Source organism: Lampetra planeri, chromosome 26, assembly GCF_965212315.1.
Source record: "Lampetra planeri chromosome 26, kcLamPlan1.2.h2, whole genome shotgun sequence".
Taxonomy (NCBI): domain Eukaryota; kingdom Metazoa; phylum Chordata; class Hyperoartia; order Petromyzontiformes; family Petromyzontidae; genus Lampetra; species Lampetra planeri.
This window is the reverse complement of record NC_136132.1, coordinates 12723597-12747300: the sequence shown is the minus strand read 5'-3', so window position 1 is coordinate 12747300 and position 23704 is coordinate 12723597. Positions and strand designations below refer to the sequence as shown.

The 23704-nt window shown below is 55.4% G+C and overlaps 1 protein-coding gene across 3 annotated transcripts in view; it reads right to left on the bottom strand.

The window, feature by feature from the left end:
* Positions 1–23704, bottom strand: part of ZFHX3 (zinc finger homeobox 3) — a 127043-nt gene that overhangs the window by 26019 nt on the left and 77320 nt on the right. The window lies entirely within an intron of this gene.

Genomic DNA, 23704 nt, shown 5'->3' with positions numbered 1-23704 from the left:
GGGAGCCGCGGCATCCTCGCTCTCACCGGGGGGGTCGGCTTGACCCAGGCGCGGTGGATATCTGCCGATCGCCGGGAACACCGGGCAGTTTTGCCGCACACGATTTTAGATTTTTTTTATTGGGGAGGGTCATACAAAATTTACAGACTTAAATATTTATCTTGGCGCGAGACACATTACTTCGCTTGACAATTTAAATGCAATCGCGAGTTGCTTTGCTTTTTTTTTCATTTCTCGATTAACATTTCAGACGATTGACAGAAGAATCTGCCAAAGCCACTTTGACAGTCTCATATTTAAGACTTAGGCAAAAAAACTATGCAGCATTCAGCAATTTCTTTGCTGCCTTCCATAATTTCAGGTCTGAGGAAGTGGACGTGTCGTGGGAATTCCACAGGGATCGCGATGCAGCCTCTCTGTTGCTGCCGCGCTTTCTGAAAGTGAATTCTTTTCCTGCTCGTTGTCAGTCTCTCCCTATCTTCCCAGCCGGTCGGTCTCACGACACCCAAACATCTCAGAAAGAGGGGACCACATGGCAGGGTGGGTGGGGTGGTGGGAGTGGTGGGGTGGCGGCAGGGTCGGGAGGTCAACGCAATGTTCACGTGCCATATTTTTCGGAACCCTATGAAAGTGGTGGAGGGAGGGGGGCAGCTCTCTTCGCACATAACCTCCCGGGCGGGGGTCAATTACACGCGCGCACGCACGCCTGCGAGCGTGCACGCCGCCCGCGCTTGTATTTACGGCGGGCACAATATTGGCATTGTTATTTGTTTTCTTCTGGGACATGCAATCAAATGAAGAGGGGATAAATCAAGGCTTGCCTGAAAACAATCACGCCTCGTGGTAATATAAGCCGCGGGAGCCTATCGTTCAGCGCGAGAGAGCGGACGAGTACACGCAGATGGGCACGCTCGCCCACTCGCTCGCACGAGGGAAGAGCCGCCCCCCACCCCCTACCGCTCGTCCCTTTTGTAACTCAACCCCCGGAGCGCAGAGCGACAGCGGAGCAAACTTCCCACGCCGGAACGTCGTTCAACAAAGGCAGGGAAAAACTCACGGCAAGATGCGGGGGACAGGTCCGGAAAAACTAATCGGCGCTCTTTTTCGGGTTGGCAGGGCGGTTGCAATATGGTCACTGTTGAATAGGTTGAGTCCCTCCCTAATGGTTGACGGCAAACTTGATACAAAAGTTGCGTCCGTATGGGATGATTTCTACGATAGTTTATCGAGCCCCTCGCCCGGTTGCAGACGGACACAGACAACGCACAAACACTTTTAAGCTCAGGTGGAATGCAGTAAAAATAAACTAACTGCTGTTCAGTTTGCCTAAATCACGCATTAAAGGAGGTCCTGGGTTTGCTTCCCGACCGGGGCACCTTGCTGCGTGGAGTTTGTATGTTCTTCCTCTGTTCTGCGTGGGTTTTCGCCGGATTCTCCGGATTCCTCCCACAATTAAAATCACGTGCATGGTGCCACTGGTGTTGGGAAAACATTGAAATGCAGAGGGGACCCCTCCTGACAAAAAAACGAGTCTTCAGACTCGGCATGGATTTCCAGCGCAAAGACGTAATTATAGGCAGGGGTTGAACCTCAGTTGGTAAGATTGTATCAAGGTGCACTAACCATCACATCGCCACTCTCCACACACGCATGACGCAATCACCAAGACTCCCAATATAGCCTCCATGTAGAATGTTGGGGCAAAATGCTGTGAGCAAGCATTTGTTTAGAAGGCCAACACGGCGCCGCCCTTTCTGAAAGTGATGTGGGCAGCCCCACGCTTAGCCGCCTTTACCTAGTAAAATAAAAAATTGTTTAGTTTAGTCCGTCACCCCATGCTGATGATTACGTGTGACACAAAGTACTCAATTAAGACCGAGTCCGCCTAGGGGAGCCTCAGACCAGTTCGGATATCACTCGCCACCAGTGTTAGCCGTGGCCAGAAATTGAACCCGGGTCACCGGGTTAACAGCGCAGTTCGCCAATCACTGCATCACCGCCACAACAAAACACACGCGCACGCGCGCAACGCGTACAAACAAACTCACGTGCACAAATACACTCGCACGTGCAACATCACACGCACGCGCACACACACACGTGTGGCTCTTCCCGTGTCCCGTGCGAGTGTGTGTGGGCGTCGGAGAGGTTAGGGGTCATTCGCTGGGGGTGAGCATGGAAGGAGGAGGTGGTGGGGGCAGGCATCCTGCACGGCGGGAGGGGAGCGCGCGGTTTGTCATAATTCACCGGCGCATTCCGCGCTGTCAGCCGCCGCGCGGGGGCACAGCGGAGGTGGCCGCGAACGCAACGGCGTGCCCTCTCACAAAACGAGACTAGCGCTGGCGCTCCCCCGCCGGGCCGAGCTAATCGCTGGTGCCAAGTCACGGCGCTCCGCCGGACGCCGGTGGCCAATGCCACCGTCCGCCGTCAGGAACTTTACGAGGCTGGACTCCGTTTCCTTTGACGTCTACATTAAAGCCAGGTGGGGAGAGAAAATATTATGGGTGGAAAGGGTTTCGCAGCGGTGCTAATGTTTCTTTTAGGCCTCCTAATTACGTAATTGCCGTACTAATCCCGCTCGTTTTGTCATAATATGCCACGGCCGGCGTTTAACGTATAAACATTGCTACCCCGCGTGCCAAAAAAAAAAAGAGGGGAGACTAAGAAAATTACGCAAGCAATCGGGAGAAAAATCTGTTATGTGGTTGGCAAAATAAAAAAATTGAACAGAATGTTCATTATGCTCATAAAATATGATTTTTATTTTCACAGTTTAAACTGACCACGGCCGATTGAATTGTGCTGGCTCAGCGCCTTGGCTGGCCTCCCACTTGCTGCTTGTGTCCCAATGGACGGGCAATACAAGGGATTCTTTCCCTCCCCCCCCCATCCCCCTCCTCCGCTGATTCCTGCCCGTCCCAGCTGAGACTTCTACTAATCACAGATTCCAAGTAGAGAAAGAGACCAGTCAAGGGACAAAAGACGAACCATTTTAGGCCGGCCCCGCCACTCCGGTCTCGGCGAGCCCTTTCGCAAGCCTTGCCTGCCGCTCACGTGCACGGTGACAGTTGCTGGCTATCAGCCGCAAACACCGACACACACCAAAACCATTAGGCCTCCCCAGCGCCGCCACCGCTGCTGCATTTCGTCGGAGATTAACAGAGTCCTTCAGCTTAAAAGGCTGGCCCTTGACACCACAAGGTCTGAACCAGATGTGAGTCTGGTGTGCACACTATTAAACTCGAGAGGCGCACCCCCCGCACCCCCAAAGCTCACGCTCGCCCTCGCCCTCCCCCGAGCCTTGCAGACAGATGTACGAACAAAATATTCGTGTAGCGCGATCGGCCCGTTGCCGAGCGCCAACGAGGCTGCGCGTTGCACCCACCAGGGCCAGACCCCCTTCTTATGCGGGAATGGTAATCTCATAATTGGTGCCTACTTTCTACGCGCACACTCGCCCGGGGGCAGGGAAAACCGTTTGGGAATAAAATCTCAAACACATTTTGTTTATGGTGAAATTCACGTAGAAGGCGCGCGCCCGCGTTTAGCTGAAAGTTTGGAGGCGGCGGCGGCTTTGGCCTCCGGGGGGAGGGGGGCGGGTGGGAGGCGGGGGGGCCCCGCGCGCATCGAGAGCCCTTTTACCTTGTGCACCGGCGCTCGGATCGATAGGCGACATTCTTCCCCGCTAACAGGCCTGCAATGTGCGCAGTCCCGGCCCCGGGAAGGGCCGTCGCTGCCGCCACACGCGCGGCCGCATTATTTATTTATTTGGTTTCTTTTCTCCGTTTTTTTTTCTCACCCGGCCAAAAAAAAAGCCCTTTCTTTTTCTTCTTCCCCCGTCACCGCCAATCTGCCACCCGCAACGTGACAGGAGGAAGAGCCAACATGGCAAGCAGCCTCCATTAGTGTGAAACAACAGCCCCCCTCCCCCCCACCTTTATATATTTCTTTTTTTCTCCCCTTTACACAAATGTGTATTGCTCATAAAGCGTTATCGATCTACGTCCGGGCCTAAAAATCTGAATATAACCTCAAGCTGTTTGACCCTTTAATGGCTGTGTCTTCTGTAATCTGGACGGGTGTCACCGCCAATTCTGCCCTTATTTATCCGTCCTTAAATACCAAATGCTCAAGTGCTGCGCTGGTGGCAGTAAATGGTTCGGCGGCTCATTCGCGTTTCATTTGACAGTGGGGATTGCGTTTTTTTTCTGGCCAAAAACGTTCGGTAAGCGTGCTGGCGGCTCACGCGGGTGCTGAGCAAATGTAATCAAGCGTTAGCAAAACTGTAAATCCTGCCCTTATTTTTCCCAACGCAAAAAAAAGTGTAAATTGCGCACGAATCCAAAATACATTTCTCATTCTCCCGATCCTCTCAACGTAACAGATCTCTCCTCCTCCGAGGTGGCTTATGGGCCACGGGGGCCTCTGTACTGTCACCAGAAGCAACAGCGTGCAAATTCCAGGCTCTGCTGCTGCGCTCGTGTGCGATAATATTCATTCGCTACCTGCTGCGAAACCCTTCAATCCTTTTCTTTTTAAATAGGGCAGAGAGAAAAAAAAATTTGACAAAAAAAAATGCCACCTCAATTTGTATCTGTCAGCGCTTTGGAAAATGGAAAGAGAAGTCATTTCAGCTGGCCATTTTTCATTCCATTAGAGCTAATTGACAGTAGTTACCAGGCGGATTAGGCGAGAGCAGTGAAGGTCGCACGGCGAGGATGACAGGCGGGGTTTTATTGAGTTTTTGTTGAGATGCGCCAAACCACACGCACATGCGCGCGCACGAGCACGCGGTGGCAATCCCGCACACTCACGGATGCGCGCCATCACAATCGTGTGCTCTCGCGGACGCACGGTCACACAGATTCACAAATCACAAATCCCACACAATCACAATCATTCGCGAACAACTGCAACCACAAAGACACAAACGCACTTCACGCAAGGGCGCTAACAGGTTATTCAGGGATGCACAATCATGTGTCACTCGCAAAAATACTAATTACGTGCACACAAACATGCTCGAAGATGCGCAAATGCTTGTCGTGCACACACACAAACAAAACAAAGACAAAAATCCCCCATATAGCCTTAACAGACTTTTGGGGCAAGTGTTCTTAGCGAGCACCTATGAAGACTAGAACGGCACACATGGCCAACATCACGCACGGCCGCACTAGGTACTCATTTGCAGCTGAGTCGACCTAGGGGAGGCCCAGGACCGGTTCAGATAATCGTTCCTGGTGTTGGCAGTGAGCGGGGATCAAACTCGGGTAACTGGGTTCGTATTGCAGTGCGCTAACCGCTACACACATACACACACTTATGACTATGCACTCACAGGTGCATCATTCCATACTCTCCCACACATGGACACATTCGCACGTACACACACGCACGTACACACACGTGCATTCACTGGCTCATATGGATATGAAACACGCACAAGCGTGCACGGGCAAGCGCGCGCGTGCACGCCAGTGTGTAAACCCCTGATCGTCCGCGCGCTGAACAATGCCGCTGTCTCGCACAATCAGTGCATGTGTGACAGGGCCCGCGCAACTCCCCAGGCGGCAATCGCAGGCATCGCAACTTTTCACGAAAATAAATAAGTTACGAAAATAATATATGTCTGTGTGTGTGCGTGGGGATGCTTAATATGAAATATAACGCAATCGTACAGAACAAGCAGCTACGTGGCGATAGGCCACCAACGAACCACGTATGGGGGCCGTCTCTCCATGCCGCTCGCCGTAGCCGCCCTGGCCCCGACCCCGAGTTGGCGCCTGCCGCCACACACCCCAGTCTTCTCTTCGCTCGCGCGGGAACCAAACGAGATGTACCCCACGAGCTTCCGCGCCATCCAGGCCCCATTGTGCCTAAACGCCATTTGCCCGTGCGGCGGGCGCCGCAAGGCGGCCGTACGGCGGGGGAAAAAGCGTTTGGAGACACTCGCTGCCGACGGAACTACGAACGTCGCTCCGGACGAGCCGTCGCGCCATGCGCGCGACCGCTTCGCTCGCTCGCAGCGGAAAAGGAACTGACGGCACGATGCTCGGCCTTCGCTGCGTCCGGCGTCGGGGCACGGACCACGGGGCGGCCAACGCTCCTCGCTTTTTCTGTTCAAGACCGCGCGTGCCGCACCCGGCAAAGCGATATTGTTACGTGAATCGCGGCGCCGTGCACGGCTACGAGATTGTCAGTCCGTTTTAGAGTGCGAGCGAGGGGACCCGGCGAGCCGAGCCGCCGATCCCGGTGGTCATATCGGTCAGCCGCGACAAAGCGCCGCTTGCCTGGCTGTTGGTCACCCTCGACATGGGCGAGCGTGGAAGGCAGCGGGGAACTCTCCCGTCCTGAAGTCGGGTGGTGGCCCCATGCCCGGGATACAGCTGCCTTGCACGGCCACTCGGTGGCATGGCTACACGGGGTACAGGCGGTACAACTGCACCAACACACTCGTGCTCTTTGGTTCTTTCGGTAAAGTCACGTAGGTATAAAATAAAATAAATTAAATCACACTCGTGGGCCAAGGCGCCGGGTTACAGAGAATGGTACTGGGCGAGTTGGGAGGCTTCCGTGCAATGCCACCGCAGCCGCACCTCCAACTGGCCTGCCGTGCACGGCCGCCCCTGCAGCGAGTGGACGAGGGTTACCACTTCTCAGCTACAACTACAGGAGGCGTACCGTGGGGCAGAAGAAGATCTCACAAAAGCAGAAGAGGGAAGAAACTACACGTGGATGCGTCGTCTTGCGTGCAGCGAGTCCGACATCCAACGGGAAGACCTAACCACAGATGGTGTGAGACTAGCCAGGGCAGATTTACGGCTCTCTGTGCGAGTTGATATAAGAGCAAATGGTGGGAGACTATCAGGTCCGATGTTGGAGGTCACGGCGTGTCTCCTGTGCAGCAGCTGTAGGATCTGGTGGAAGGTGGCACGTGTTGGTAGCGAGGTGCGGTGGTGGCATCGACGCCTTGAGCCGCGATGATTTCTAGATCTTCCGAGTGGTGTATTTTTGTTATTATCGTACTTGTTATTATTCCGCAATAATAACAAAAACATGGGGACGTTTTTTTATGTCCCGGGAAGAGTGACAGATTTCCGAGGATGGCTGCCCCCTCCTCCTCCTCCACCTCCTCGTTCTGGCAAAACCGGGACAGGTGGCAACCCTCCGAGCAACACGAGGGATTGAACATGGCAGCACCGTCGTCACTCGGGCGACGGCGCCCGACGTGGCTGCCAGGACGGGGAACCCCCCCCCCCAAAACAAAGATCCGATCTCCGCTCACCTCTTGTCATCTCGCTCGGCCTGCCTGTGCTCGTCAAGTGTTCATCGCGACGCAATATAAACATCTGAAGGAGTTCCGTGGAGTGGTGTTTAATTGTGTTGGGACTGATACTTGTTAACCTAAACCCCGCAGCTTCTAAAGTATCACAACTATCGTAATTACATGTTGAAAACTATCATCATTAGCAGCAGCAGCCATGATCGATCCACTGCTGTACGAAAGCCTCCCCAAGCCGTGGCCACCTCTAACAGTTGTGACAATCTACACCTTCCAGTGTGTATTTGTCTTTGGGGGTTAAGTGATTAGCGGTATATGTCAGCACACGATGCAATTGCATATTTACAAAGTTCTTTATGCTCTGGCTTGTGTCCCTTTGATCAATGTGGTCGGTTGTCATTAGGTTGAGTCCTTAATAGCAACGCAACGTGACACTATAAAGTAGTGACACTTTAAAGCAGTGACAATAAAGTATCAATATCTCTCTCAAAGAAAGGCCCGGGTTCGATTCCTGACGCGGGTGCCTGTCTGTGTGGAGTTCGTAATGGTCTCTCCTCCTGTTCTGCATGGGGCTCCTACGATAGCTGAACACACTACACACACATCATCGGTGTTAGCCATACATCCCCCAATGTAGCAGCACCCTCCTGAAAACGAGTCTTTGGACTCGGCATATATTTCCTGGGTAAATGAATAATAATAATTGCTATTAATTATTACAACAAACATGCTCCCCGACTCAAACTTCCACGGTGACCCCACCCTAAATGGGGGCGCGTGATTGTGCCCGGGGGGAGGCAGTCGCTCGGCCCGCAGAGCCGATGGCTTGGGATGCTTGGCACAAAACCACTCAGACGAACGCTCAGCTGGCAGCGCGCGTCCTCGTGAACTGAATTTTAATAGGAACCACCGACTTTAAAAACAGCCCTGCGGGCTTATACCCTCATGTCTGACATAATCATACACTGTATTAAATACGTGATTATTGTGTTTGGTGTCCAAAATTGCTTACAACATTAAATTGCGGCGCGGGATTATCAAACTAATTCTCTCGCCGTGCACCACATTTTAATCTCTTCGCAGATTAAGTTATTGCCAACGGATGGCGGGTGGCGACCACGTTCGTTCCCTTGGTTACGGCAAGCGCCGGGCCCCGAATCCTGTCCGCGCCGGTGCCAAACGGCGCCTCCCCGCACGAGTCGGCGCGCCGGGTCGACCCGGGGGGCAGGGAGCCGGGCGGCCACCGCCCCGCGTTCGTCGCGGCCCAGAGATCGGCTCAATCGCCGGGGACGTGTTCCAAAAATGATATTTAATGCAGCGCCTGGACTTCTCCTCGTGCTCTCCCTTTTTTTCAATCGCGAGCCTTTTTGGAGGCCACAGCCCCGACAGCCCCGCGCTGACGCGTCGCCCCCACGGCGGCGTGAGCGGAATCGTCCCCGGGCAATTACGGGGCGGATAATTCACGCGCGAGAGTTCATCAGCCGGCGCCGCGCCGGGGCCCGCAACGCTGGCCCCTAACGAAGTGAGACGATGCCGCCGCCGTGCACCAAGGCCACGCGGCGGAAGACAAATGAGCAGAGCTGGTGCTGGAATCACGTCTCACGCACAGCCACTCCGGGCCTCCCCCCTGCCGCTCCCCCAATCACGAGTGCCAACGTGCGGCGATTGCGCCGCTCCCGTGCCACTGCTCACTTCCAAGAGACCTCTTCAGATGATGGTTTTGCAGAGTCCGCCTTGTCAGTCCACTGCTGGATAATCGTCGTCATCGTTCGTTTATGATTTATAGACTGCTAAGCCTCCCGTGTGGTCCGTCTCGAGTTGCCAGAACATAGAGTGGAGTTTGCGACGATCACTCAGTCAGGGAGACCCAACACTACGTTAAACAACAAGGTGGTATAGGATGCACAACAGAGAGTCAACAAAAAATTTTAAAGCCATCACTGTACTTGACGCCCCCTTATGCCACGCTGGTCAGTGCGAAATAGTGAAGGTCGGGGGGGGCCCAGGATGTTAGCCGTGGCTGGGAATTGAACCGGGGTTCTGCCGAGTTCACAATGGCGCCAACCACCAGCACCACCGCTCCACTCACACGGACCACGGCACGTAACGGGGTTACATGGCGGCGATCTCGACTGCTGTGGTTGTCGGAGTGGTGCCGCTAGGCCTCCAAACAACTCTCTCTCCCGGCACTCTCTCTCTCCGAAGCGTCACTCTCGCCCGGGCGTTTACCAAGCATTGCTAAAACAACTCAAAACAATTAAGGCCACATAATTGCAGGCAATGAAACCCCTACACATGTTTAAATAGCGTTATTCCTCGGCTGGGACATTGTTGCGGGAGTAAGTAGAATTACTCAGCGGTGTTCGCGCTCCGCAGAAAGACAAGGCACCCGCCCCTCGTTGCGCCGCGGATGTAATTGAATAAGCTCGCAATAAATAGGATTTGTACTCATTCCAACATTTACCTTTTTCCTACACTGCAGCGGGGGCAAGCAGCCTTCATTATCAGAATTGTGCCAGATTGGACACGATGCCAAGAGGACATACTTGACATGGCAGTAGGCAATGTATTTGCCCAAATTAGGCTGCGGTTTAACTCCATCAAATAAAAATTAAAAAAAGCTGTGCTATTACAACTCCACCAAAAAAAATGTTTTTCCATGTGCGCACGCTTCCCCCTTTCATTTCCAGAACTCGTGATTTTTCAGTTCAAGAAACTTAATCACGGCATTAAGGCCGAAATTACGCCGTTCAGCAATGTTGGAGGAAACAGAGGAATTGGGATAAAAAAGAATAAAAATGAAGAAAGGGGCGAGGCTGCGGCTCTCGTCTCGCGCGGAAGTGACGTGCTCGCAGACAGCGGGGAATTTTTATTTTGTTTTGCTTCTATCGCGCAAATATTTCAGCCGGAGATCTGCGCGCGCGCGACAGATCCAGGCGGTGGCGGCAGGAATGAGGCCGGGCGCTCGTGATGGCGGCCGCCGCTTCGCGTTGATCGCCGCTCGCGCCGCAGCGTGAGGAGACGATCGGCAAGGCCATTAACTATTTACGGCGCGCTATTGCGCGACGGAATCTGAACATCTCCTCAAGGCCAACGCACGCAGCGGTTCAAGTGGTTTGCGCGAACGCAACGCCATCACTCGAGCGAGGTTTTTTTCCCCGTGTCAGGCCAGTCGATGGCACGTGGGGGCCGAGAGGCGCGTTCACGTGACACGCTTACGCGCTCGCGTGACGGAATCCTGACACATGTTGTGGATGTGAAACGGAATCCCCCCATCCCCCCCCCACCCACCCTGCCTGCGCCCCCCCAAGGCGGTTTGACGGTGACTTTCAAAAGGAGAGATTCCGGTAAAAATACAAAATCACGAGCACGTTTGATCCAACCGCACACACAGGGTCCGTGTACCCACCACACGTGCCAGATAGTCGTGTACCCACCACACGTACCAGAGAGCCGTGTACCCACCACACGTACCAGAGAGCCGTGTACCCACCACACGTACCAGAGAGCCGTGTACCCACCACACGTGCCAGATAGTCGTGTACCCACCACACGTACCAGAGAGCCGTGTACCCACCACACGTACCAGAGAGTCCGTGTACCCACCACACGTATCAGAGAGTCGTGTACCCACCACACGCGCCAGAGAGTCCGTGTACCCACCACACGCGCCAGAGAGTCCGTGTACCCACCACACGTACCAGAGAGTCCGTGTACCCACCACACGTATCAGAGAGTCGTGTACCCACCACACGCGCCAGAGAGTCGTGTACCCACCACACGTACCAGATAGTCGTGTACCCACCACATGCGCCAGAGAGTCCGTGTACCCACCACACGTACCAGATAGTCGTGTACCCACCACATGCGCCAGAGAGTCGTGTACCCACCACACGTACCAGATAGTCGTGTACCCACCACACGCGCCAGAGAGTCCGTGTACCCACCACACGTACCAGAGAGTCCGTGTACCCACCACACGTATCAGAGAGTCGTGTACCCACCACACGCGCCAGAGAGTCGTGTACCCACCACACGTACCAGATAGTCGTGTACCCACCACACGCGCCAGAGAGTCCGTGTACCCACCACACGTATCAAAGAGTCGTGTACCCACCACACGTACCAGATAGTCATGTACCCACCACACGCGCCAGAGAGTCCGTGTACCCACCACACGTATCAAAGAGTCGTGTATCCACCACACGTACCAGATAGTCATGTACCCACCACACGTATCAAAGAGTCGTGTATCCACCACACGTACCAGATAGTCGTGTACCCACCACACGCGCCAGAGAGTCCGTGTACCCACCACACGTATCAAAGAGTCGTGTATCCACCACACACGCCAGAGAGTCCGTGTACCCACCACACGTATCAGAGAGTCGTGTACCCACCACACGTACCAGATAGTCGTGTACCCACCACACACGCCAGAGAGTCCGTGTACCCACCACACGTACCAGATAGTCGTGTACCCACCACACACGCCAGAGAGTCCGTGTACCCACCACACACGCCAGAGAGTCCGTGTACCCACCACACGCGCCAGAGAGTCCGTGTACCCACCACACGTACCAGATAGTCGTGTACCCACCACACACGCCAGAGAGTCCGTGTACCCACCACACGTACCAGATAGTCGTATACCTACCACACGTACCAGATAGTCGTGTACCCACCACATGTACCAGATAGTCGTGTACCCACCACACACGCCAGAGAGTCCGTGTACCCACCACACACGCCAGAGAGTCCGTGTACCTACCACACACGCCAGAGAGTCCGTGTACCCACCACACACGCCAGAGAGTCCGTGTACCCACCACACGCGCCAGATAGTCCGTGTACCTACCACACACGCCAGAGAGTCCGTGTACCCACCACACACGCCAGAGAGTCCGTGTACCCACCACACGTGCCAGAGAGTCCGTGTACCCACCACACACGCCAGAGAGTCGTGTACCTACCACACACGCCAGAGAGTCCGTGTACCCACCACACACGCCAGAGAGTCCGTGTACCCACCACACGTGCCAGAGAGTCCGTGTACCCACCACACACGCCAGAGAGTCCGTGTACCTACCACACACGCCAGAGAGTCCGTGTACCCACCACACACGCCAGAGAGTCCGTGTACCCACCACATGCGCCAGATAGTCCGTGTACCTACCACACACGCCAGAGAGTCCGTGTACCCACCACACACGCCAGAGAGTCCGTGTACCCACCACACGTGCCAGAGAGTCCGTGTACCCACCACACACGCCAGAGAGTCCGTGTACCCACCACACGTGCCAGAGTGTCCGTGTACCCACCACACGTGCCAGATAGTCCGTGTACCTACCACACGTACCAGATAGTCGTGTACCCACCACATGTACCAGAGAGTCCGTGTACCCACCACACGCGCCAGATAGTCGTGCGTTTATAGTATTTGGCTACTATAAATCTCCACGTGATAAACCACTTCGTTGAGCTATCATCTGTGGCCAGGTCGCTTCTGAAAAGGAGCTAAATAGCTCAGTGGGCCTTGCCTGGTAAAAAAAAATAGTTTTAGTTTAGTTTAGACCCACCGCTGATACTCAGTGTGGACCACAAGCGCGACACCAACAAGTCAACTATCGCTCGCCGACACGACGGGTTGAGGGCAGGTGCTCGTGGCAACGCGGCTCTCCGGTAGCCGCGAACCTTCGTTGTTATTTAAATCCGCATCGATCAGCCTCCTCTCGTCGTGGATTGGCGTCGTGCATGCAGCCCCACTCCTGGCGACACTTAGCGGTAGAGGGGACGGCACAAAGGAGCGGGGCCCTTGCTTGCGATTGGCAGAAGAGGGTGCCTCGATCATCCCCGATTAGAGGTAAGCCTCTAGTTTAATTGGTTCTGTTATAGATGGATCGGGGGGGGGGAGGGGGGTGCGTGGCTTGGCCGAGGGGGGACACGGGGACTCGTTCACTGTGGGAATGAGTGGCGGTGGCGGCGGGGACACCGGGTCCAAGCGACGGAAGCTGGGTCCAACTCCGAGAACACGTGGCCACTAATCATTACGCGTCGCTCCGCCGAGTGGCAACGCGCATTCGTTATGACGCCTAATTGGCTCAGGGTGAGCATTCATTACGGCGCTGCTCATTAATAGATGAAATCTTTATTGGTCCCATTGATCGCTGGAACTTGTTACCCCATCTTTTTAACTGTTGGCGGAAGCGGCCAGCTCGTCTATCGGCATACCAATTAACGCGATCAATCCGGTCGTGGAGGTGGCAGCCGGACGGTGCCTGGGCGGCAGGCGGCGGACACGGCTGAGCGCGGCCACTCGGATCGGTGAGGGGGCAAGCCGCGGAGAGGGTTCGCAAGATAATCGCAAAGAGGTGCGCCGACGAACCCCGACGAGCGCGCCGGAGCCGACGGTTCCCCCGAGAGCCCCTCGTTTTGCGATTATTGGAAGCGACGCCGCCCAAAAGTACGGCTCTGCGCGGCAAGCGGGGATCGCGTTACGCGCGCACGTCACGTCCGAGCGACGCAACGCCACGGGGCTCCCCTGACGTGAACCGCTACCGTGAGGCGGGGGGAGGGGGGACGCGGTACCCAGTTTTACCGAGAATTCCTTTATTTTGACTTCAAATCCGCAGGAGGAGGACCTCTTTAATGCGGCGCGCTCTCGCCGGCCCGCAGGCGGATTTGCTGGCTAACAAGCATCGCCCCTGACAGCTTATTAATGCTAAACGCACATTAACTTCGAGCTTTATTACCCGGTACACGCAAAGCGGGCCCCTGCATCTGCTTAATGGTATAATGGGGGGGGGGGCGGGGATTTAAATTGGGAGCTCCCCCTAAGGCCCGTGGTGAACGTTAATTGCCGCCGACAAGGTAAACCTGGCGTCAGCGTAGGCTCGGCTGAATATTCATGATGAGGGATAACGAGGGATAACTGGATGATTATAAATGGGGGGGGGGGGGGGGGTGCTGCGAGTGTCGACGCAACAAAAGCCGAGAGGGGGGGGGGTAGTGGTGTTCAAACGAGGGATGTGAAGCCAGCCAAGGTCAGCCGCACGTGTCTGCATTAACGCGGCGACGGTGACATCCGTCGCCTCATCTGCATGTTGGAGCGGCCCTGCAGGCACCGCCCTCGTCGTGTTGTGTGTGGTGGTGTGTGTGTGGTGTGTGTGTGGTGTGTTGTGTGTGGTGGTGTGTGTGTGGTGTGTGTGTGGTGTGTTGTGTGTGGTGTTGTGTGGTGGTGTGTGTGTGGTGTTGTGTGTGGTGTGTTGTGTGTTGTGTGTGGTGTGTTGTGTGTGGTGGTGTGTGTGTGTGGTGTGTGTTGTGTGTGGTGTGTTGTGTGAGGTGTGTTGTGTGAGGTGTGTTGTGTGATGTGTGTGGTGTGTTGTGTGTGGTGTGTTGTGTGTGGTGTGTGTGGTGTGTGGTGTGGTGGTGTGTTGTGTGTGTGGTGTGTGTGGTGTGTTGTGTGTGGTGTGGTGGTGTGTGGTGTGTTGTGTGTGATGTGTTTGGTGTGTTTGGTGTGTGTGGTGTGGGTGGTGTGTGTGGTGTGTGGTGTGGTGTGGGTGGTGTGTTGTTTTTGGTGTGATGTGTGTGGTGTGTTGTGTGTGGTGTGATGTGTGTGTGGTGTGATGTGTTGTGTGTGGTGTGATGCGTGTTGTGTTGCGTGCGCCCAGAGAGAGTGAGAGAGAGGGAGGAGAGAGACAGAGCCCTGCCCCGGGGAGAGATGAAGGAGGCCGTGGCTAATTGTTGGGGAGGCGAAAAGCCAGCGAGAGGGGGGTCCCCAAAGGGAGCCTCGACAAGCGGCACACCGCGTCGCCATGTGAGGCCACGTCTGTATTAGTTGCGTGCACGTGCGTTGCAGCGTTACGATGTGTCCGCGCGCGTGTGTACGTCAATGTGCCCATCTGCGTATGTGTGGTACACGCGCACCGTTGGTAACCAGTAGTTTAGCGCGCTGCGCTATGAACCCGGCGATCCAAGTTCGATTCCCGCTTGCGGCCAAGACCAGCGACGATTATCCGAACCGGTCCTGTGCCTTGCCGAGGCCGACTCGGCCTCAAATGAGTTCCTGGCGCGATTTGTGAATATTTCCACGAGGGAGACAAAGGCGCTCGGCGTTGGTGTTGGCCACCCGCCCCATCGTATTCCATGCCAGCCTCGCTAACAGCACTTGCCCCAAAAGTATGTCAAGGATCTTTGTCTTTGTTTGTTCACACACACACGTATATGTTTATATGTTTATTTCAGGACTTACACATAACCGAGTGGCTGTGCACGCAAGTTGTATTTTGGACCACAAATGCAGACCGCTGAGACAAGTCCTGTTGGCGTGCACCTATGAAGACTGGAGGAACATACAATGGGGGGGGGGGGGCTGGTGTGGCCAGCATCATGGCGTGGGTGCCTTTGTCTCCCCGGTACTGGGATGCCACACCAGGTACTCATTCAAGACCCGAGTCGACCCAACAGTGGCCGAGAATTTAACCCAGGCCACCGGTTTGTAGTACAATGCGCCGTGGGCATGTGCGCGTGGTACGTATTATCTGTGTGCGCGCGACACCTGCTTGCGTTGTGCGCGTGTTATGCGCACGTCATGCGCGCTTAGTGCGTGCGTCGAGCGCGCATCTGCGACGGGGCCGCCCGCGTTCCTGGCCCCCGGCGCAGGCCCCTGGCGCAGGCCCCTGGCGCAGGCCCCCCGCTCCCCCCGTGCACCGCAAGCCAAGAAATCGACGGGTCACTCGTCGGCGAGCGGCGGCTGCAATCTACGGCTCTAATTTTAACAGCATCTCAGAGCCGAGCGGCGGACTGCATTAGCGGTGATCGCCGCCGGCGGCGATGCGCTCTATGCTTATTTGCTCGGATGCGGGGCCATGCCGCAGCGTGGCCCGCAGCGCCGCGGTACTGGGCGCTTTTGTCATTTGCCTACAATCATCGCAAACACTTTCTGGTTCACCGTGAGGACAGCGAGTACCTTCATTTTAGCGGCTTTGTTGTACTACGCACGGACAACCAGCAGCAGGTGCGTTTTCAGTGGGGGGGTTGAGATAAATAGGAAGGTATGATTAATGAGGCCCGGTAATAAAGAGCAGCTTAGCATGTTTACCGAGGGAGCAGCTTCGCTCCCTCGCTCGAAAAAAAGAAAAAATGGAGCAGTGCCCCGAGCCGCTCCGCGCCTCTCTCCCCCGCACGCGGCCGCTGCCAGCTGCAGGCTCGCTCCGCTGCTTGACTCAATGCGTACGAGCAGGCGGCGCAGCATGGGGGACTTTAAAGATTGCCGAGATCGCCTTCCTTCCTGTCTGGTGCCTGTCCCCCGTACACGCTGCTCGAATAAGAAAGGCCTTCTGTCGAAGCCTGCAATAAAATCTCCGTTGGGAGGTCGCCTCCTCTCTGCTGCTGCCCCCACAGTCTGGAACTCACTGCATGCCAGCCATCTGCACCGCTGGGACCCTGGCTCCGTTCAACTCCAGGCTAAAGCCATTCCTCTTCTCCATCTCTTGCTCAAATCTTTTGTTGCTCAAATGAGCATTGAAGCGGTGCTGATCACCTGTGCAGAGCCCTGAGCCAGTGAGGAAAATTCCACATTCCTATAGCAGGTGTGAGCCCATAGGACAAGCACTGTTGAATTTCTCAAAGTGGAATTATTTGATCATCCCCAGAGGGATGATGGGCTGAGTCAACCAGCGAGTGACTCGCTCTACCGCCGAACCACCCGGCCGGTCATTGGATCTGCGCCGCGCCCTCGTCTCCCGCGCCTCCCCCTCGTCTCCCGCGCCTCCCCCTCGTCTCCCGCGCCTCCCCCTCGTCTCCCGCGCCTCCCCCTCGTCTCCCGCGCCTCCCCCTCGTCTCCCGCGCCTCCCCCTCGTCTCCCGCGCCTCCCCCCTCGTCTCCCGCGCCTCCCCCTCGTCTCCCGCGCCTCCCCCTCGTCTCCCGCGCCTCCCCCTCGTCTCCCGCGCCTCCCCCTCGTCTCCCGCGCCTCCCCCTCGTCTCCCCCGCCTCCCCCGCGTCTCCCGCGCCTCCCCCGCGTCTCCCGCGCCTCCCCCTCGTCTCCCGCGCCTCCCCCTCGTCTCCCCCGCCTCCCCCTCGTCTCCCCCGCCTCCCCCTCGTCTCCCCCGCCTCCCCCTCGTCTCCCCCGCCTCCCCCTCGTCTCCCCCGCCTCCCCCTCGTCTCCCCCGCCCCCCCCCTCGTCTCCCCCGCCTCCCCCTCGTCTCCCCCGCCTCCCCCTCGTCTCCCCCGCCTCCCCCTCGTCTCCCCCGCCTCCCCCTCGTCTCCCGCGCCTCCCCCTCGTCTCCCCCGCCTCCCCCTCGTCTCCCCCGCCTCCCCCTCGTCTCCCCCCGCCTCCCCCCTCGTCTCCCGCGCCTCCCCCTCATCTCCCGCGCCCTCTCTACCCTAAAAAATTATCGACCACCGTGCATGTTTGGATGTTATATCGGCAACTGCGTAGATGTGCTACGTTGTGGACAGCAGAGGACAGCCTTGAATGAAGTGGCGAGGATTGGTGAAATAACCGCATGATCTCAGAATAAAGCATACGATCTTGTCCCCCCGCACATCAATGTGCACGCGTTACGTTTCCAAATCGCGGGATATGGTGTGATGTCTTGGGGAGGCGGCCTTCATCCAGCGGTGGATTGACCATGGCTGGTACAAAAAAAAATGTACGACGGTCCTTGTACACAACGGCATCGTTCTGTTGCGCAATGGGCCCAGAAGGACGCCGATCGGCGAGGGTCTCGCCGAGCCGAGTCGTACACGGGCCACCCCGCCGAGCTAATGGGAACCGACAGCAACATCCTGATGCTTTATATAATTAGCCAGCAGCAAGGCAGGAAGCTAAACCTATGATTATATTTAACATTTCCTGTTTTTACAAAACAATAGACAGATTGTCAGCTGCATCTGACGAAGTAGCGGCGGCATTCACCTCGGCTCTCAAAGCAAGGGCCTCTGGAGGCCACGGGGGAGCAGGGAACGTCCGACCGGTCGGGGATCTCTCTAGAGAGACACGCGGCACGCGCGCGCGCACGTCTGCCCACCCGCACGCACTCCCCTCCACCGACGCGGTCCCTTTGACATTCGCTTGGCGTGCGCCAACAGCAGTCGCCGGCAGTTAGACAAAACACAAAAGACTTTAAGCACGTGCAGGAAGAAAAAAACCCAACCCACCACAAGATAATACGAGGCCGGGAGAAAATTATCCGATTAGCATTCAAGTGCGCCAAGTTTTATAAGATCTCAGCGGTGGGCGGCCCAGGGGCTGATTATGTGGCACGGCTGGCGCGAGCGGCTGCGACTGCCTGCGAGCGCGGCCGAGTCCCAGGAGTGCGCAACAAGGCGCAAGCTGCGGTTACTGCCATGGCCGCAGGAGGCTGGCATGACAAGGCTAAATGAAAATCCGCGGCCGCCCAAAAGGGGCACGGCGGAGCTCCCCCATGTCGCAAAAGATGACGTTCGCCGGATCTCTAAATCAGGATTCTCATTCTGGCGGCTGGGCTAATCCCAGGAATAATTTACCTGGCGACGGATTTCTGCAAGTGGCCGTTTCCCCGGGCGAGCTGCGCGCGACCGAAATCGGCCGCCGAGAGACGGCGGCACCGGAAGACGCAACCACGGCCTCATGCCGCCGGTCAACGGCTGGTCGAGCCGCTTGGGTCCAGCGCGGTGTAAACATGAGGGGGGCTTTTACCGCAATTTTTTCGGAATCCTGACACCGACCTTGATTGAACAAGTGCCGAGAACACGTGAAATGGCGCCGTTAGATGCGATTACATCCCCGGTTAAAAAGCGCAGACGAGGGGCTAGCGAGCGGACGCACCCGTGGATGCGACCGCTGGGGTGGTGCCGCTGCCTTACCGGGACCGGGACCGGGCCCCCCCCCCCCACGAAGGGACAGCTGATTATTAGGTGCTGATTACAGTCGGGTTAAACCTTAATTCCTCCCATTCAACGCCCTGTTGTTCTGCCAGAATCCAGTTACCCAAGCATCCATTATCTTGCCCCTCTCTCTGTCCTTAATGCTGTCTGACCGGCTGGCTTAACAATAGCGGCAGATTAGACGGGGGAGCAGCGGCGCTCCAATACGGGGCGGCAGGCGGTAACACCTCTCTCTCGTTGCACAGATGACAACGTAAGACAATACTTGGGTAGCATCGTCAATCGGATGAATTAAAAAACGAATCTGAGTGTTCGCTTCAACAAATGAAATCGGGGTGAACGCAGCGTCACAGCGCCTCGGAGATTTTAATGAGCGCATTCGGAAATTGCCGAACTATATGGAGCTGCCACTGGAAGTTGATTCGCTGCGTCACATCCACTCGGCAGCAGCATTCTACACTCACGGTAAGATTTGTAGCTCTTCGAATCGTACAAGAAAAAAAATCACACCTCTTTTGCGCTGTCCATGTCTAAATGCATAGCGGCTTTTCTGGAGGGTGGGGCTCTGGAGCCGGAGGACCGAGCCGGAGCGGATGAGAATCTGGGTTCAAATGCGGGTTTCAGCCCCTGCCTGTGATTAAACCAGGCTCCCAGGTGGAGCGAGTTTGATGGTCTCAGCCCGGCATGGAAATTATTGCGTGTGGGCGCGCACAAAAGAATTACATGAAGTGTGGATTTGTATTTAATTAGCGATGATTTAACTTTGAGAATGAAAACAGAGTGCTTCCTACGTGCATCCCACGGGCACCCATGAGCACCCGTGGGCAACCCGCAATGCTGAAGGTGGCGAGATGTTAACTCCCTCGCGTGGTATACAGGAAGTCGTCGGTTCGATCCCGACCCTGACGCCTGCTGTATATTTGGAGTTTGCATGTTTTCCCCGTGGTTGTGTGGGTTTTTCTCCGGGTCCTCCGGTTTTTCCCTCCACATTTAGAATCAACGTGCGTTTAGAGTATTTGACTGCTGTACGTTTCCACACGTGATAAGCCACTTCGTTGAGCTATCATTTGTGACCAGGTTGCTTCTAAAAAAGAGCTACATAGCTCAGTGGGCCTTACCTGGTAAAATTAAACAACAAAATAATTTTAAGTTGCCTTAACAGTGCGCTGTTTAGGTTTGAACACGAGAACACAACGCGATGGACACTCACTGAGAGTTCCATGTGGATTGTTCACCTCATGACAAGATGAGAGTTCTGATTGGATTATTCATCTCATGACAAAAGATGCACATTGTACAATAGGAATAAATTTGGGGGGAAAAAATATTTTAAACATTAATATCAAATTAGTTTTTTTCTTTATCTGGATGAGGCCTCCTAAAGACGTGTCGTTTACGTGGGTTGACCAAAGCTCCACTCTATCGGTTGGTAGGGAATGAGGTGGTGGAGGGGGGGGGGCTATGGCTGTCACTGATGTGAGTCATTGCTGGTCATTAAGCTCAGAGAGTCATCTTCCACCGCAATGGCCGGCGTGAATGCCCAACCCTTGGTGAGTTTGCGCCATTCGTTATTTTTCATCCAGGGAGAGATTTTCTTCAACTTTTTTCCCCCAACAATGGCACTAAAAATAACTCGTGGCAGGCACCACCTGTAAAGGCGAAGAGTGCGGGGGGCAGTGACGACAAACGCACGCGTTTGTAGGGCGCGGTAGTGCCGGGGCTAGCGCACTCCCGCTACGAGCCCAGCAACTAGAGTTCGATTTCCGCTCACGATCGGTCATAGCAGCGGATACACGAACCACCTCCTGGGCCTATCCTCTACGTCGACTCGGCCTTCAATGAGCACCTGGCACGGTGCGTAAACATCGGTACTGGACAGACAAATGCGGCCGGGCCTGATGTTGGCCACCCACCCCCTCTCGCGTGCCATGCCGGCTTTCATTAGGTGCTCGCTAACAGCACTCGCCACAACGGTCTAATCAGGCTACGAGGGGGATCTTTGTTTTTGTTTAAGTGTTGCTGCATGCATGCTTTACGCACACATGCACGCGCACACGGTATTTCACCGGGGCGGGCACTGGTGTCGATTCGTGCACCTTATTTGTTTGATTTGTCACCCTGCCTTTTTGCGCACCCAACGATGTTATTTCAACAAGGGCCATCCTCGCGCATGGCCACAGGTCGTTAATGAATCACGTTTTCCAACGCACAACGACCAGAGTAAACACACTCCGCCCTGTACCCGGGGCCCTGATGTGGGCGCACCGTCTCGCCGTAACGAGCACCAACGCGCGGGGGGACGTCGTCGGCGAGCGTTTAGACACCAGGCCACGACCCCTCCGTCGTGCCGGCTCCCCCACCCCCGGTCCCGCCGAGCCGGGCGGGGAGAGACATTGCCGATTCAAACCCCCGCCCCCCTCCTCCTCTGTCTTTCTCTCGTCGTAGGCGCAAAATGGGAGTTGGTGTACACGGGAAAGGCCACCCACCGTCGCCGGAAATTCCAGATACGGGTAACAAATCATCTCACGGGCAACAAATCCCGACAAATACTTGCATGCAAATAGACATTTCCATTAACATGTAAAAAGAGGGGCTCTAACCGGCCTCTAACAAACTCAGAGCATAGGTTTGCCGCCCAGGAGATGGGTACTGGACATTCGTTAGCGTCTCTGTAGGCAGTTGTTCCCCAGGCATCTTCATTAGATGCCAAAAGGTTGAAAAAGATGAATTCCATAATCTGAAATGGATGAAAGTGAAAAAAATAATCCAAACGCTTCAAGTTGGAAGTAATTCCATTCACTCAATATCCTTATCTGCTAAAAATAAGGTATTATTTTTTGGGTTAATATGTAAACCAAATGTTCTTGCTTTGTATATGCTGATTTTTATTTTAATGTTCAAGTTTATTTACCGTGGGCAGTCATGTTTCTGCAAAAAAAAGTTTCGTGTGGGAATTTTTCACGTGCCCGGGTGTAACAGCGTCCCCCCACTGGCAGGAGACAATCCGAGAACTGGCAATGGGAAGTTCTGTGGGAGCGCGAGTGTGAGAGATCACGCACAGAGCCTGGACGTGTTTCTGCAAAAGGCAGAAGAGGCCATCGGCTTGCAAGCGCCGGCGTGTTGTTGGGGGCGAGCGCTCGCCCCGCGACGCCCGGCAGCAGAGCAAGACGCGTCCACATTCAGGAGCCACCGCCTCCCAGGCACGAGGTCTTGGCCGAGTCAACCCGGGGGAGGCCCCTCGCCCTCGCCCTCACAAAGCCAATTCGAGGCCGATTGCAACCGTTGGCAGGGCAGGGGGTGGTGGGGGGGGGGGAGAGTTGCGGCCACGAACGCGCCGCCGGGACGGCCGCGTCGCCGCTCCGGTTGCCGCCACGTGTGGCCGGTGGTGTTGGCGGCGGCGGAGTCCGTGTTGGTGGCTTCGGTGGCGGCGCCGTGGGACGGATGGCACCCCACGTCTGGGCTGGCGCTCAACGGAACGCCATCGGCGGGGCGGGAATCGTTTCGGGCACGGTGCTGGGTGCTCAGTGCTTGGAGCTCAAGTCGGAGTGTTCAAAATTGCCAGACGCACGCTGAAGGAGTGACACTTTTCATTAAAGTACTGATTTGCTTTATGAAGATGCGAATACAAAAAAATGAACTTGAGTGCGATCATCGCGCTCGCTGGATGTCTCGTTTTCCGGGCACCGCAATAAACAAAATACTCCACAGATGCACAACGGGCAGGTTTGTATCCATTTCGAAGCAGGAGATTGCCATCATCAATAAAAAACAAAGGGGACTTGTTTTTATTTTATAATAAAGTCGAGGAAAAAATTAAACCCCGAGATGTGTCAAAATCCTGAGCGTTCATGTGAAATATTTCACCTCCCCTGGGAAATGAGAATTCCGTGCTCCTCTTTGAGTGCCAGTGCCGCAGCTCTTCACTGATCTCCCGTTTCTTTTTACATTTCAGGAAGTTTAAAAAACCCACAAATTGCAACGACACTGCCAGGATGAGGCAAGACAGCCTACGTTTAAACTGCAATAACCGGTCACACGAAACCCGCTCGTGAAGAAGAAAAAAACAACGCGACGTGGCGCCACGGCACGGTGCTGGAGGTTTTTGTTTTGTTTTGTCCAGGAGGTAGAGCCGAGAGACGCAGGAGGGTTCACGCATGGACGGCGGTGCCACGCTCCACACCAAAGAGCGCCGCCGCCATCATCACCACCGCCACTCGAGCGCAGAGCGCGCAGCCGGAGCATTATTAATTAGCCCCCCTCGCGTAAATGCCTACGCAGAGCGAACGACCGTCTAACATTCTGGGGATTAAAGCAAATCCGGAAGATTTTTTATTTTTTTTACACAACTGGAATGAATGCACGCAGCCAATTCAAGGTCCCTTCAATGGCAGAGGGGGTGAATCCCTTTTGTCCCAAGTCCCATAGCATCGTCCCCAAAAAATCCTGCTGCCCACGGTCGCTAGGCAACATTCCCCAGGTGGGAGTGAGCCGGGTCTAATCTGTGTGATTATTTTAAGACCCGGGTAATACCCAAGCACAAAGGCTGGCAGA